Consider the following 16,501-nt stretch of genomic DNA (forward strand, 5'->3'; position numbering starts at 1 on the left):
TTCATGCACAACTCCTATTAGTCGAATGAAATCCTAGCCTTATCTCTAAGGTGGATTAGGCCTAGTTACTACATAGAACCCCTTGTTTATGTAATTCCTCCCTAGTTTCTCTCGAACACTAAGAATTTGTTATCTCAATATTCTCTGGAACCCAAAAAATCTTCTAATGAATGGCTACTCTCGTAGCTCCTACAACCTTAAGGCACTAAGTCTCATAAACAAAACAAATTATAACATAGAAAAACAACCATTCATTGAAATAAAACTTAAACATCCAAGTTAGTTCATGGTGGGGTTCGAAATAAACAAGCACAAAGCAAATTTTATCCGTTCCTTACGACCTAATAACAAAATATGAAAGCAAAGAACTAAGGGAATGAGAAAAAGCCTTCGACGTACACTATCGGAGCTTCCCTCGGCCACCACGAACTGCCCCCAACGAACTAGCTCCTCTCGGATGTCTAGAACGCCACTCGCTCAAGCTTGTCACGGAGAAATGCCACGACAAGTAAGATTGCCGAAGAAAGATTATACCTTCTCTCTCTAAATTTTTAAGCTCAAATCTGGGTGGAACCAAAGTCTTCTTCCATATGGCTTCATCCTCTATTTATAGGGGAAAATAAATCCTAACACTTGATATTAACTTTCCTAGAAAACCCCAAAAATCATAGTTAAGTGCTTGGGAGCCAAGCAGAACAGGCTATGATGCAGCCTGGGTAGCTGCCTGATGGACTTGCAAAATCCCGTTGCAGGTGCCCAAGGACAGACAGGATCTGCAGGGTCAGGCGGTGTTATCAGCAAAATCGACGGTTGTAGTGCCGGTCCCTCCAGGCGGATCTTCGAGGTGGATTTCTCGGGCAGAGCTCTCGGAAAGTCGGATACAGCTAGCTTCAAAAATATCTTCTCACAATGTAAGCACTTTTGAAATGCCGGTTGAACTTGGCAAATTCATTTTGCTCAACAATCTCCTTATGTCACATCATTTTCTTTCCTCTTTTCCTTGCTCTCAATACCTGCACATCATCAGACAAATACCTTTCCCATAAAGCAGCACCGCTGTAAAAGTAAAATGCCACGGCAAACCTAAATCCACCACATGCAACTAAATGCTTATAAATGCATCTACATGGTCCTAAATGAGCCTTTAGACATTCAATAACTTAAGTTAAAAGGTCCCAAAATGTGGTCTTTTACGGAGTTATCACACCCCCAAACTTAAGCTATTGCTTGTCCTCAAGCAATGGATAGTAATAAGTAAAACAAAAATACCATGACAAGTTTAGAAGCAGAATAGTCATATGGGATAAAATTTCAGTCCTCAGCACATATGGCTTCAACATGATAGACTAGCTCGAGAAATCTAGTACTGTCCCCTATGGTAAGATTCTTTGTGTGGGTGTGTGCGTGTTTGTATCCAGTCCATGCCTAACAAATTTAAAAATTTTCTAAGCAAGCTTTCTTAATTTGCCATGACATTTACAAATTTTTACTCCCACCTTGTTTTTTTCTTCTTTATTTCTGCTACGAGGGGAGTCAGCCCATCACTTTACCATCCCACACTCTAGGTGAAAGGAAGCATACATTCCACCCCAAAGCTAGTCAGGTAGAGTCATCACGTGACTACTTTTATTCACTCATATGCCATGGCATAGCGGAGTGTCCCTCTACATATATGTCGAGGCATTTATTTATAACTTCTCTTTATTTCAATTTTTTTTAAATTTTTTCATCATTTTTTAAGTGGGTTTTTCATCATTCAAAATTTTATGCCACAACATTTTAAGAATTCTCTTATAAAAAATTTCAAAGTTTCTAAGCATGGAAAACATACGATCGTGTATTCAAGGATTTCAAATAACCAAGTCCTAGAGTTGGTTCTATCATCCTCAACCAATCATGTACATTCTATTATAGCCATCAAGATTCATCATCATCAGGCATCCTTAACTAATTCTAGAAAACTATTCAAACATTTACTAATGTCATGACATATTTATTTTACTGATACTATTATGTAATGATGCGAGAACCCTACTTCCCCTAAACTTGAAAGAAGCATTGTCCTCAATGCTTACTAAAACGAAGAAAATGAAACTACATGCTATGAAATGTAATGCAATGCAATGCAAGGTACCTTGACTTCATGTGTGTGGTGGTGCGGCGGTCGTGCAACGAGGGGCCTTCTGAGATAGTTGAAAGTTGGGGCTCTTTGCGCTTAGATGCCTTCTTCAGTCGGTGTCTGCTCATTCGCAAAGGAACTTGTCGTGGCATCTCGGATTATGTCTCCTCAGTGGGCTGCAAAATGAGTTCCATGAAGGCTATTGCCACATCCTATCCCGTCACTTGATATAGGCAAAGAAGGTCATCAGGTTGCTGGTCGGATTCGCCACTTGATCTTGGATCTGCTTGGCCAGAAGTATTGCAATTTGCCATGGCATTTGTGCATATGGGTGGACATTATCAGCAATGTCATCGTTTGTGCCAACACCAATTGAGTCTTATTTCTAAGTGGGTGCGGCTTCTGTAGGGGTTTTACCCTTGTCCACATGTTTGGGAGTCTGCACTTTCCAAAACATCTCAAATTGTGATGACATTTTTGTCTCGTTCGATTGGAGCACCAGTGTAGACTAAAATGCCCCACTTATATAATAGTTCCGCCTTCAAAATATTTTTCCCTAGCATTTCAGGTCTTTCACATCTGAATTGTAGGACCCTTGCAGTAGTCATATTGTAACACCCCCAACCCGTACCCGACCCGAATACGAGTCCGAGGTGTCACATTGACCGTTCAAAACATTTACTTTGTCAAAATCTAATGAAATTCAGTTAGACATTTCCAATAAAACCCAAATAATTTCTATTGTATAAAATGTAAGGTTTTACAAATTGATCAGAGCGTATCCAATACAAATCTTTTATCTTACATGCCAACTACATTCATATGACAAAATACATATAATTTAAACATATTTCTGATCTGAATTGTGGAAAGGAGAATCTGACCTGTCTTGCTCCTCTAAACTTCTCTTCTCACTTCTGTAACCTACGTGTGAAACAATCATACGCTAAGTCTATGACTTAGTGAGGCATTACATTTATAAAAGAACTCTAATTATTTAAACATGCAGGAACACATCATCTTATGATGTCATACCAAACAATTTAACATTACATACAATGTAATATACACATATATATATCTCACACTATTTCCATTACTAACCTTATTCCACTATCCATATTCTTATCATTTATGTCTCATAATCATATAATCATATATTCATTCTTTTAAGCCACAAATGATTTAATTAATCAAGCAATATACACATCATCACATACATCATATAATACAATTCATATCACAAAAGCATATACTTTACATATAATATATATATATATATTGTTATCTCTTTGTTAGCCCATGTACATCTGTGAGAACTGTAGATATGTGAGTCTATTGAGGTTGTGCACTATGCTATCACCACAGCTTGTATGGGGTCCCACTAGGGGCTATGAAATTTGTCCCAAAGGACCACTATGAAATATCCCGAAGGATCACTGTATGTACCGAAGGACCGCGTAGACCCTCGACTCTTGGCATGCAAACTATACCTATAGCTCTCGTATCATATAACATGAGCATTTTCACTTATATCATTTCACATATTCATATATACACATAGTTCACTTACGCGTAGAACATTTTCATATAATTCACATTTACATGTCACATAGCTTATATTCTTTCTCACGTAGTCACATGGATCCATGTCATATAACATATATCCAAAGTACATAGAATCACGTAGATCGTATCATATAGCTTAGATCATTTCTTAGATGTTCATGTAAACCTACATATCATATCTTGTTTACATATAATCATATATACTTCATATAGCACATAGAAACACCTAGAACACTTCCACGTAGCTTATATCAATTTTCCAAGTCCTTTCATATTACTTGATAACATATATCATATGTATATAATAACTTATGTCATATCATCTACCTTATTCTTTATTTCTTTGTATTCCATTAGATTACATAAACTATGTCGTATTTCTATACATATATCGTTTAATAGTATTTTATTTATATATTAATTTAATTTATTTGCTTAATTCAATTTCATATATTCCTTATAACCTTTTCATATAGCTCCATAAATCTTTAGCATATAACTTATCTTATATATTCGTATCATCCTTTTTATATTCAGGTTTCCTAATTGATATACTATTCCCTTTTCATTTTATAATTCAATCTTATTTAGTTCCCTTAACTCTCATTAAATCAAAAAGCTCTATTATACTAATTCTCATAATAGATCATACCACTATGTACTCCAACTCATGTTTCTATTAAGCATATACTGTTACACATGTTTACCTAGTTCCTATCACTTCTCATGAACTCACTTTCATCATATTTTCCTATTATTACATATTTTATCTCATAACCATGTATTCACATAGTCTTATATTTCATTATCATATGACTTATATTTGTTCTCCTATAACTCTTCATAGACATCTATTTCCATTTCCATATATCACTTGACTTATCTTCTATATTCTTATAATTTCATAACTTATTTTATATTCTCTCATTAACACTTAATATTGTTTTTGCGTAAACCACATAGCACATACAAAACATATCAATTCATATAATCAAACATACATACACTTCATGTTGTTAACATATTTATGATCAAGACTTAATGAGCTATTACTATAGGAAATAGACTTATCACAAGTCCAATTTCCATATAATCTTATAAAAATAAAATGCACTCACCTTGGCCTCACTACATTCCAATCCACTTATGATTTCCTCTCTTTCGATCGAATCTTAACTTGATAATCATTTCGAAACTTTTTTCATGTTCAATATCTACATAATCACACATTGATACATATCAATATTCAATTGATATACTCTAATCTATCATTTCTTAGACCAAAAGAAAGGTTTATTTCAATTGATAAAATACACTACCCATGCATCGATACACCAATCACCTTCGATGTTTTCATTTTAATGGGGTGCATTGATGCACTCCTTATGCATCGATGCACTAATTGCATTCGATGTTTCTTCTTTAAAGAGTGCATCGATACACATTGAATGTGCATCGATACACTTTGCCCATAATTTGCATTTTAAGCCCGAAAACCATCAACTTTTCACTCAATTCTTTTATTTTAAGCCCCTATCATGTCATTAAACTCAACTACCATTACTTAAACCAACTTATATCCATATAAACCATCTTTATCTTCCATATCTCATCATGATTCTTAAAATTTAAGAATCTTACTAAACTTTCAACTTTGATATTAATCCTTTCTAACTTCATAAATCTCTTATTCTTATTGATGACAAGTCAAATTCAACTTTCAATTCTTATTATAAACTCTATTTCAATATTTCACTCAAGAACTCCAAATCTTTAATCTTCCCTAACTCATTTATCTTTTGATTTTAAGATAACTTAAGCTTTCCTTAAGCTTAGTTATCATCTAATGATCATAACCCAACCTTAAATTTAACAAGAAATTATCTAAATAGAAGACTCACCTTTTGTTCAAGTCTTCACGTATGAAGAATGAAGAAGAGAAGAGAAGAGAACAATAAAACCTTTTCTCTCTTCCCACGTGATTTCCTTATTTTATAAGGAAAAATAAAAATCTTTGTTATAAAAAATGATCATTTTACCCTTTACTTCATTTAATAATTACCAACAATCCCTCAAAAATATTTACAAATAAATCCCTGCATTTACAATCTTTTGAAATCATACTTCAAAGTTACAAAAATTTCATTTTAGTCACTCACCCTGATTTTGGGATATTGCAAATCTCCCCTCCTTTTAAGAAAATTCATCCTCAAATTTTCATTGCACATACCAATAAGAACATACCTTCTAATGTTCTCATGTTGCCTCATGTACTTAACCTTTCCTTCATTTAGTTCTTCAACTTCCTTTTTCCTTTATACATTTATTTACTGTCACTTATTATATACACAGTAACCAGTAACCTCAATCCATTCATGTCTTTTCTCTCCTTCGATGCTGCATTTTCCTCTGACCTTTCTAAAATTCCATATAATGTCACTCACCACGTAGACAATAACATCTATCTCTAATTACCTTATAACCATAACCAAACTCTTTTTCCATCATCATTTAACCAAGAACACGGCCTTAAATCTTCTTTAAATATGATTCAACATACACTTTAAAGAATCTTTTCACATCACCTTGCACACTTTTCCTTACTTCTATATCAAAATTATCATCTACACTTCCATATAACCTTTATCGTATCTGATCCTTTAATTCAATCCCTTTCATTTCTTTATTCCATTATTCCTTTATTTATTTCTTATACATAAATCATATCTTTCCTTTCATGTTCACATACTCTTGTCTTATCACCTATACTCATCTCTATGTACAAATCTTCATTGCATCCTCACAACTTTGATAACCCATTTCTTATACAGAGCTTCATTCTTTATCATTTCTTATACTTGTATTTTTCTTCCTTAAGGTTTCATGCAAATACTTATCTCTTTTTCTACATCATAGCTATCTGATCAGAATACACAACTATATTCAGATTCACATCATAATTGATTAACTCAATTTTATATTTTCCTCAAATCTCATAACTCTATCACTTTTACTCTGATAGTTAGTCAATAACATCTGTTCAATCTAGGGCACAAGCCCTATTCTACCAATCATATACATCTTTTCTAATCGAAATTATCTCAAAATTAGTTTACTTAACTTATCAATTTCACCTCTATTCTCATACATCCTGTAAATTCTGATGTTTAAACTCAACATTATGACTTCATTTGTCTTATAAACTGATCATCGATATACACATTCTCAAACTCTTCTTATCAATCATTAGTTTTACTCAAATATACAAATCCTTATTTCCTTTACTATACCATATTACCATGATCCAAATATACAATTGTATCCAGATCCATTTCATATTTGGTTATCATATCTTGACAATATCTTATAATCTTATACTTCCAGTATATTCCCATCACATATTCTTGTTAGCCAACGCTAACTTTTTCCTTCTAAAATGCAATCTCTTATCATATCCACACTTTTGCTTATGTACAACACTATTCTTTGTTTCAACTCATAAACTTTGGCTTTCTATATCTTATACGTTTTTCACTGATGCACTTATTCTTGAGCTCTTCTATAAGTACTCACCACGTCATTTGATCTTTTTAAAGTTCTTATGGTGACACTTGTTCACCATGTTCTATCTTATCCACATACTAACAAAACTAATCCATATCGTTTTTCTGATTTAAAACAATAAAGACCTTCTATCACTATTCTAATATGATTTCAACTTTCAGAAATCAACCTTTAATCTTATAAGACACTTTCTGAGGTTTCCGCTTTTCATCCTGCCTGGCCAGGTCAGGTGAATTGCTATCACCATCAGATTTGTCAGCTATCGATTCACTTCAACCATTTCTATAATCAATTTCTACTATATCATATAAATCTTATTCTATTAACAAGACAACATACTCCTTACACTATCATATCAGAAAATTTTTACTTTGAGTTGGCATGTACACATTTTTAAACTTTATTTGACTTCGGTTTAAGCCTAGAATCGGCTAAATCTGGCTCTGATACCATTAAATATAACACCCCCAACCCATACCCGACCCGAATATGAGTCCGAGGTGTCACATTGACCGTTCAAAACGTTTACTTTGTCAAAATCTAATGAAATTCAGTTAGACATTTCCAATAAAACCCAAATAATTTCTATTGTATAAAACGAAAGGTTTTACAAATTGATCAGAGCGTATCCAGTACAAATCTTTTATCTTACATGGCAACTACATTCATATGACAAAATACATATAATTTAAACATATTTCTGATCTGAATTATGGAAAGGAGAATCTGACATGTCTTGCTTCTCTAAACTTCTCTTCTCACTTCTGTAACCTACATGTGAAACAATCACACGCTAAGTCTATGACTTAGTGAGGCATTACATTTATAAAAGAACTCTAATTATTTAAACATGCAGGAACACATCATCTTATGATGTCATACCAAACAATTTAACATTACATACAATGTAATATACACATATACATATCTCACACTATTTCCATTACTAACCTTATTCCACTATCCATATTCTTCTCATTTATGTCTCATAATCATATACTCATATATTCATTCTTTTAAGCCACATATGATTCAATTAATCAAGCAATATACACATCATCTCATATATCATATAATACAATTCATATCACAAAAACATATACTTTACATGTAATATATATTTTTATTGTTATCTATTTGTTAGCCCATGTACATCTGTGAGAACTGTAGATATGTGAGTCTATTGAGGTTGTGCACTATGCTGTCACCGTAGCTCGTATGGGGTCCCACTAGGGGCTATGAAATTTGTCCCGAATGACCACTATGAAATATCCCGAAGGATCACTGTATGTCCCGAAGTACCGCGTAGACCCTCGACTCTGGCATGCCAACTATACCTATACCTCTCGTATCATATAACATGAGCATTTCACTTATATCATTTCATATATTCATATGTACACATAGTTCACTTACGCGTAGAACAGTTTCATATAATTCACATTTACATGTCATATAACTTATATTATTTCTCACGTAGTCACATAGATCCATGTCATATAACATATATCCAAAGTACATAGAATCACATAGATCATTTCATATAGCTTAGATCATTTCTTAGATGTTCATGTAAACCTACATATCATATCTTGTTTACATATAATCATATATACTTCATATAGCACATAGAAACACCTAGAACACTTCCACATAGCTTATATCAATTTTCCAAGTCCTTTCATATTACTTGATAACATATATCATATATGCATATAATAACTTATGTCATATCATCTACCTTATGCTTCATTTCTTTGTATTCCCTTATATTAGATACACTATGTCGTATTTCTAAACATATATCGTTTAATAGTATTTTATTTATATATTAATTTAATCTGTTTACTTAAGTCAATTTCATATATTCCTTATAACCTTTTCATATAGCTCCATAAATCTTTAGCATATGACTTATCTTATATATTCGTATCATCCCTTTTACATTCAAGTTTCCTAATTGATATTTTATTCTCATTTCATTCTATAATTCAATCTTATTTAGTTCCCTTAACTCACATTAAATCAAAAAGCTCTATTATACTAATTCTCATAATGGATCATACCACTGTGTACTTGTCCAACTCATGTTTCTATTAAGCATATATTGTTACACATGTTTACCTAGTTCCTATCACTTTGCATGAACTTACTTTCATCATATTTTCCTATTATTACATATTTTATCTCATAACCATGTATTCATATAGTCTTATATTTCATTATCATATGACTTATATTTGTTCTCCTATAACTCTTCATAGACATCTATTTCCATTTCCATATATCACTTGACTTATCTTCTATATTCCTATAATTTCATAACTTATTTTATATTCTCTCGTTAACATTTAATAGTGTTTTTACGTAAACCACATAGCACATACAAAACATATCAATTCATATAATCAAACATACATACACTTCATGTTGTTAACATACTTATGATCAAGACTTAATGAGCTATTACTATAGGAAATAAACTTATCACAAGTCCAATTTCCATATAATCTTATAAAAATAAAATGCACTCACCTTGGCCTCACTACGTTCAAATCCACTTATGATTTCCTCTCTTTCGATCGAATCTTAACTTGATAATCATTTCGGAACTTGTTCATGTTCGATATCTACGTAATCACACATTGATACATATAAATATTCAGTTGATATACTCTAATCTATCATTTCTTAGACCAAAAGAAAGGTCTATTTCTATTTCCCCTTTGAAGTGCATCGATACATTCTACAGTGCATCGATGCATTCTTTAACATGTGCATCGATGCACTACCCATGCATCAATACACCAATCACCTTCGATGTTTTCATTTTAAGGGGGTGCATCGATGCACTCCTTATGCATCGATGCACTAATTGCATTCGATGTTTCTTCTTAAAGAGTGCATCGATACACATTGAATGTGCATCGATACACCTTGCCATAATTTGCATTTTAAGCCTGAAAACCATAAACATTTCACTCAATTTTTCTATTTTAAGCCCCTATCATGTCATTAAACTCAACTACCATTACTTAAACCAACTTATATCCATATAAATCATCTTTATCTTCCATATCTCATCATGATTCTTAAAATTTAATAATCTTACTAAACTTTCAACTTTGTTATTAATCCTTTCTAACGTCATAAATCTCTTATTCTTATTGATGGGAAGTCAAATTCAACTTTCAATTCTTATTATAAACTCTATTTCAATATTTCACTCAAGAACTCCAAATTTTTAATCTTACCTAACTCCTTTATCTTTTGATTTTAAGATAACTTAAGCTTTCCTTAAGCTTAGTTATTATCTAATGATCATAACCCAACCTTAAATTTAACCAAAAATTATCTAAATAAAAGACTCACTTTTTGTTCAAGCCTTCACGTATGAAGAAGGAAGAAGGAAGAACAGAAGAGAACTCTAGAACTTTTTCTCTCTTCCCACGTGGTTTTCTTATCTTATAGGGAAAATAAAAATCTTCCTTGTCAAATGACCATTTTACCCTTTACTTCATTTAATAATTACCAACAATCCCTCAAAAATATTTACAAATATGTCTCTGCATTTACAATCTTTTGAAATCATACTTCAAAGTTATAAAAATTCAATTTTAGTCACTCACCCTGATTTTGAGATATCAAAGTGCTCTTTTCCTGAAGTTGAATGGTAGTGGAATAAGATCTCTTTTCACTCCTTTTTGCTGTGGCAACTTGAAATCATTTGGGCAACAAATTCATTGGAGAGGACGGGGTCATCCCTATGCCAGTAGTCACCATCGTGTATGACCTTATTCTTTCCTAGGCTAGTCAAGTAAGGAAGCAAAACAATACTAACGAGAAAATTGACAATGTTAACATGCCACAAAATTATCACGACAAATAATAATTTCTCATTAGGGAATTTTCCTTAATTCTTTTATAATTTCTAGTTGAGATAGATGATCAATCACTTGGGGTTTAGGATGAGTGAGTTCAATAGAATCTAAAGGTTCAAATTTCATACCTGGTAAGCTAGACTGATTCATCTCCTTTGGAATATCCTCGAGCTCCTCTTTATCTTCTTCATCAAGCTTCAAGTGATTATTAGTGCATAAAAGTTTGTTGCAGCAAAATTCTGCAGCTTTCCTTTGGTCATCAACTCCTACTGATGGGGGTTTTTCTTTTGTCGTAGCAAAATTTTTCTTGTCTTCATTGGATGCACTCTTCGAACCTTCATCATTGTTTTCCAGTGAATGTGAATCTTGTTGCACCTTCGGATCTTCATGCACAATCTTATGACAGGGCTCTCCGAGTGTTACCCCCCAAACTTAGCATCTTTGTAGATTTTGGTGCCACTCCTTAAGGTGAATGTACCACAATGCTCCATGTGTTGAGCCTTAGTGACTTGATTATCACTAGGTAGATTTCTATGTGGGCAAAAATATAATGTCGTGGCAATTTGACCAACCTGACCCTCCAAGGCCCTCAAAGATGAGCTATGGCTTTGAAGCAAAGCTTCTTGGTTTTTTATAGAGGTCGCATGGTCATGAAACATGGTCTTTGTGGTTACTATAAAATCTAGCATTGTGGCCTCCAAAGAGCTTGTGTTAGATGAAGATGGTACTCCCTCATTAGAATTATGCCATGGCATATTCATTTGGAAACCCTAGGAGTCGCTGAAGTTCTGCTGCCTAGCGGGCTGACTAGCATTGCCGGTTCCTTGATGTCCCCAAGAGAAGTTTGGACGCTGACACCATCTAAGATTGTTAGAATAGGGCTTGTTGTTGCCTCGATTATAGTTATCTACATAGTGGATGGATTCCAGATTGGTCAGACACTCGCTCTCATTGTGATTGACATGACATAATAAACATGTTGAATTGGATGCCTTTACTTCTCTCACCTCACTTGGCCTTTGCAAATTCTTCAATATATTGATGATAACAGCAAGTTAGGCGGACACCGAACCCTTCGAATCTAGCTCAAAAGCTCCATGTGATTTTCGCCCGAGGCCAAGCCTTGTAGATGAAAATTGGTAATCGTTGGTGGCAATCCTATCCAGAATGTCAAATGCCTCTGCTGGTGATTTGTCAAGTAATGTCCCATTGGCCGAGGCATCTAGCATCATCCTCGTGGGTACATTGACTCCATTATAGAACATCACAACTTGAGTCCAGTCGTGGAATCCATGATTGGGGCACTTGCGAAGTAAACTTTTGTATCGATCCCATTACTTATACATAGACTCTTCATTGCCTTGGTGAAAAGATGCTATGGCATTTCTAAGATGGTTGTTCATATTGGGTTGATTATACCGTAGAAAAAAGTTTTTGCACAAGTCAGCCCAAGACCTTATCGAGCCGGAAGGTAATTCATTGATCCATGCCCTAGCGTGATCTTTCAAAGAATATTGAAATAACTTCAATTTTAGCACATCTTCATGCACACCTTGTTGTCGAAAGGAGTCACAGACCTCTAAAAATGCCCGAACATGTTGCATTGCATCCTCTTGAGGAGTACCACCAAACTGTCCAAATAAAGTCCAACATGTCGAACATAACCAGTTTGAGCTCAAAGTCGGCTGCATGAATCATGGGTGCCACAATTCCAAGATTTAGGTCATCTATGATAGGGTTTAAATGATCTCGAATACTACGAGGCCTAGTTGCATTCCCAGCATTTGGAATTGCCTCGACATTCTGATATTCCTCTTGACTAATTCCTTGATTTCTGATTTGATATATGTTTGCTTGAGACGTTGAGTACGTAAAATAAAAACCTGAAAAGACAAGGAAAATAACAAGTAAAACTATACAAAAAAATGAACAAGTAAAATAAAAATGCTTTGACAAAACAAATTAACTTCCAGTTGCCAATCCCAGGAAACGGCGCCAAAAACTTGTCCGCTCGGTATGAGTACTATAAATGGGTGCGGTTATATGTGTAAATCTACACAATCGAACAAGTAATACAGTGATAAGTGAGTATCGTCTCCACATGAATTGAAGGAAGTCGAATAAGTTATATCAAAGCGCTTTACTTTGTCACCTAAGTAAAGTTAGTGATGGTATGTACAAATGATAATGATGTGGCAAAATGAGATGGATGTTGTGGAAATAGAATGGTAGTATGGTAGCAAATGGATATGTCGTGGCAAAGTGGATGGAAATTTTAAAGCAAAATAAAATGTAAATATACGGTTTGATTAATAGGAATTTGTCTTTCTCACACGACAAGCTACTTTGGGAATGAGTGGTAGGAGTCACTCTAGAAAACCTAAGTTTATTTCTCGGAATGATGTTATCTTTATGCCTCTTCTGCCGGACAGAGTATACTAAGGTGCCCTATGCTATCTCTAGTAAGGGACTCGACAGATTGAAGATGCCCTGGAAAAATCGGTTGGCGTAAACCCCTATAGTGATCCTATTAGTCCAGATAACAGGATATGTCTCGGCAATACCTTTTTGCGGCAGCATTAACATCTAACCTATCGTTCATGCACAACTCCTATTAGTCGAATGAAATCCTAGAACCCCTTGTTTATGTAGTTCCTCTCTAGTTTCTCTCGAACACTAAGGATATGTTATCTCGGTATTCTCTCGACCCAAAGAATCTCTTAAGGAATGGCTACTCTCGTAGCTCCTATAACCTTAAGGCACTAAGTCTCATAAACAAAACATAATATAACATAGAAAAACAACCATTCATTGAAATAAAACTTAAACATCCAAGTGAACTCCCACCAAATATGTTTAGTTCATGGTGGGGTTCGAAATAAACAAGCACAAAGCAAGTTTCATCCGTTCTTTACAACCCAATAACAAAATATAAAAGCAAAGAACTAAGGGAAGGAGAAAAATCCTTCGACGTGCACTACCGGAGCTTCCCTTGGCCACCACGAACTGCCCCCAACGAACTAGCTCCTCTCGGATGTCTAGAATGCCACTCCCTCAAACTTGTCACGGAGAAATGCCACGGCAAGTAGGATTGCCGGAGAAATATGAGACCTTCTCTCTCTAACATTTTAAGCTCAAATCTGGGTGAAACCAAAGTCTTCTTCCATATGGATTCGTCCTCTATTTATAGGGGAAAATAAATCCTAAGACTTGATATTAAATTTCCTAAAAAAACCCAAAAACCATGGTTAAGTGCTTGAGAGTCGAGCAGAACAGGCTATGATGCAGCCTGGGTAGCTGGCTGATGGACCGGCAAAATCCCGTTGCAGGCGCTCAAGGACAAACAAGATCTGTAGGTTTAGGCGGCGTTATCAGCAGAACCGGCGGTTGTAGTGCCGGTCCATCCAGGCGGATCTTCGAGGTGGATTTCTCAAGCAGAGCTCTCGGAAAGTCGGATACAACTTGCTTCAAAAATTTCTTCTCGCAATGTAAGCACTTTCGAAATGCCGGTTGAACTTGGAAAATTCATTTTGCTCAGCAATCTCCTTATGTCACGGCATTTTCTTTCCTCTTTTCCTTGCTCTCAATACCTTCACATCATCAGACAAATACCTTTCCCATAAAGCAACACCGTTGTAAAAGAAAAAGACAACGGCAAACCGCAATCCACCACATACAACTAAATGCTTCTAAATGTATCTACATGGTCCTAAATGAGCCTTAAGACATTCAATAACTTAAGTTAAAAGGTTCCAAAATGTGACCTTTTACGGAGTTATCAGCTAACAATGTACAAATACATAATAATATCGACACTCCAATAGAAGTACCAATACTCCCTGTATATTTTTTACAATCACGAATTCTAGTAGGTTATTTTTGCTACCGATACTCTCTGAGTATTGATATCAGTATTGATACTCTAAATGGAGTACTGATACTCCCCTCTCACCAACGGCTAGATTTTGTATTTAATGTAGGCAGTACCGATACTCCAAGCCATAGTACCAATACTCAAGGCATTTGGACAACATTATTGCGCAAAATTTCATCCCAATGGCTCTACTAACTACCACAACAATCCAAACCGCTAGAATTAAATAAATAGGTATAAAAACAAGATTCCAAGTCATATATGAAGACAAGATATCATATAGAAAGCCAAAGCAATCACATTGAGCAAAAATCAAGGTAACATTCTTCAATATTCTTTTTTCTTTCAAAGAATACTTTGTCAGGTTTTTTCTAAGTTTGCAAATTTGTAATTCTCTTTGAGAGAGTACCTCAAGAATTTGGGGTATAATTCTTGAGGGAGTTGTAAGTTTACGCCTTATTCTCAATGGTTGATACAAATTAGTGAATTTATGGAAATCCTTAGTGTGGATAGCTAAGGTAGTGGATGTATACTTTGATTCAGAAAGTTAAACCACTCTAAAATTATTATGTTCAATCTTCTATTTTTTCTTAGCTTCTACCAAAATTTTCATTTGCCAATTTACCCTCTATTGGTTATTTCATCCTTTTGATGGACTCGATAATTGACACCAGAGCTAATATCATTGGAATGCTTAACATCTTCTTGAGAAGATCTTAGGTGGAAGTCAATCAACTCATCATCAATGGTCATTCCAACTACTTCCATATTTTTTGGTGAGTCTCAATCCATATTGAATCCTCCTTATTTTAATGGTGCTAACTATTCTTATTGGAATAAAGAATAATGATTTTCATTCAAGCTATCGATTATTCAGTGTGGGATGTCATTACCTACGGATCATCCATTCTTTCCAAGATGTAAGGAGAGCTAATTGTACCAAAGCTCAATTCGAAATAGACCGATTAAGATCGAAGAATCGTTCACTCAATGCCAAGGTCATGTACATCATATTTTGTGCACTAGGCCCCGATGAAGATAATAGGGTATCTTCTTGCTCAAATGCAAAAGAAGTATATGACAAGCTTGAAGTCATACATGAGGGTACAACTCAAGTAAAGAAATCCAAGAATGGAATTCTCACACTCAATTATGAGAATTTCAAAATGAATGTCGATGAAGATATCAAGATCATGTCGGATCGTTTATCGACATCATCACCGAATTGAAGGCCCTTGGGAAATTCTACACAAATGAAGAAATTGTAAGAAATTTTCTTAATAGCTTGTTAATAACTTGGGAATCCAATAGGGTGGCTATTGAGGAAGCAAAAGACTTGGAAGTTCTTACACTTGATGAACTCATTAGGTCTCTTCTCACCCATGAGATAAAACTTAAGAATTAGGAAGATAAGAAAGTGGAGAAGAAGAAAGTTGGGATTACTCTCAAGTCCACCAAGGAAGAGAGTGATTCTAGTGAGGAAGAAGATGAAGA

At 34.5% G+C, this 16,501-nt stretch overlaps 1 pseudogene; it reads right to left on the reverse strand.

Annotated features, from left to right (window-relative positions):
• LOC120121723 overlaps positions 1–14,260 on the reverse strand; it is a 33,809-nt pseudogene extending 19,549 nt beyond the window's left edge.
• Between the last annotated feature and the right edge of the window lie 2,241 nt (positions 14,261–16,501).

Source organism: Hibiscus syriacus, unplaced genomic scaffold (genome assembly GCF_006381635.1).
Source record: "Hibiscus syriacus cultivar Baekdansim isolate YM2019G1 unplaced genomic scaffold, ASM638163v2 tig00110378_pilon, whole genome shotgun sequence".
NCBI classification, from domain to species: domain Eukaryota; kingdom Viridiplantae; phylum Streptophyta; class Magnoliopsida; order Malvales; family Malvaceae; genus Hibiscus; species Hibiscus syriacus.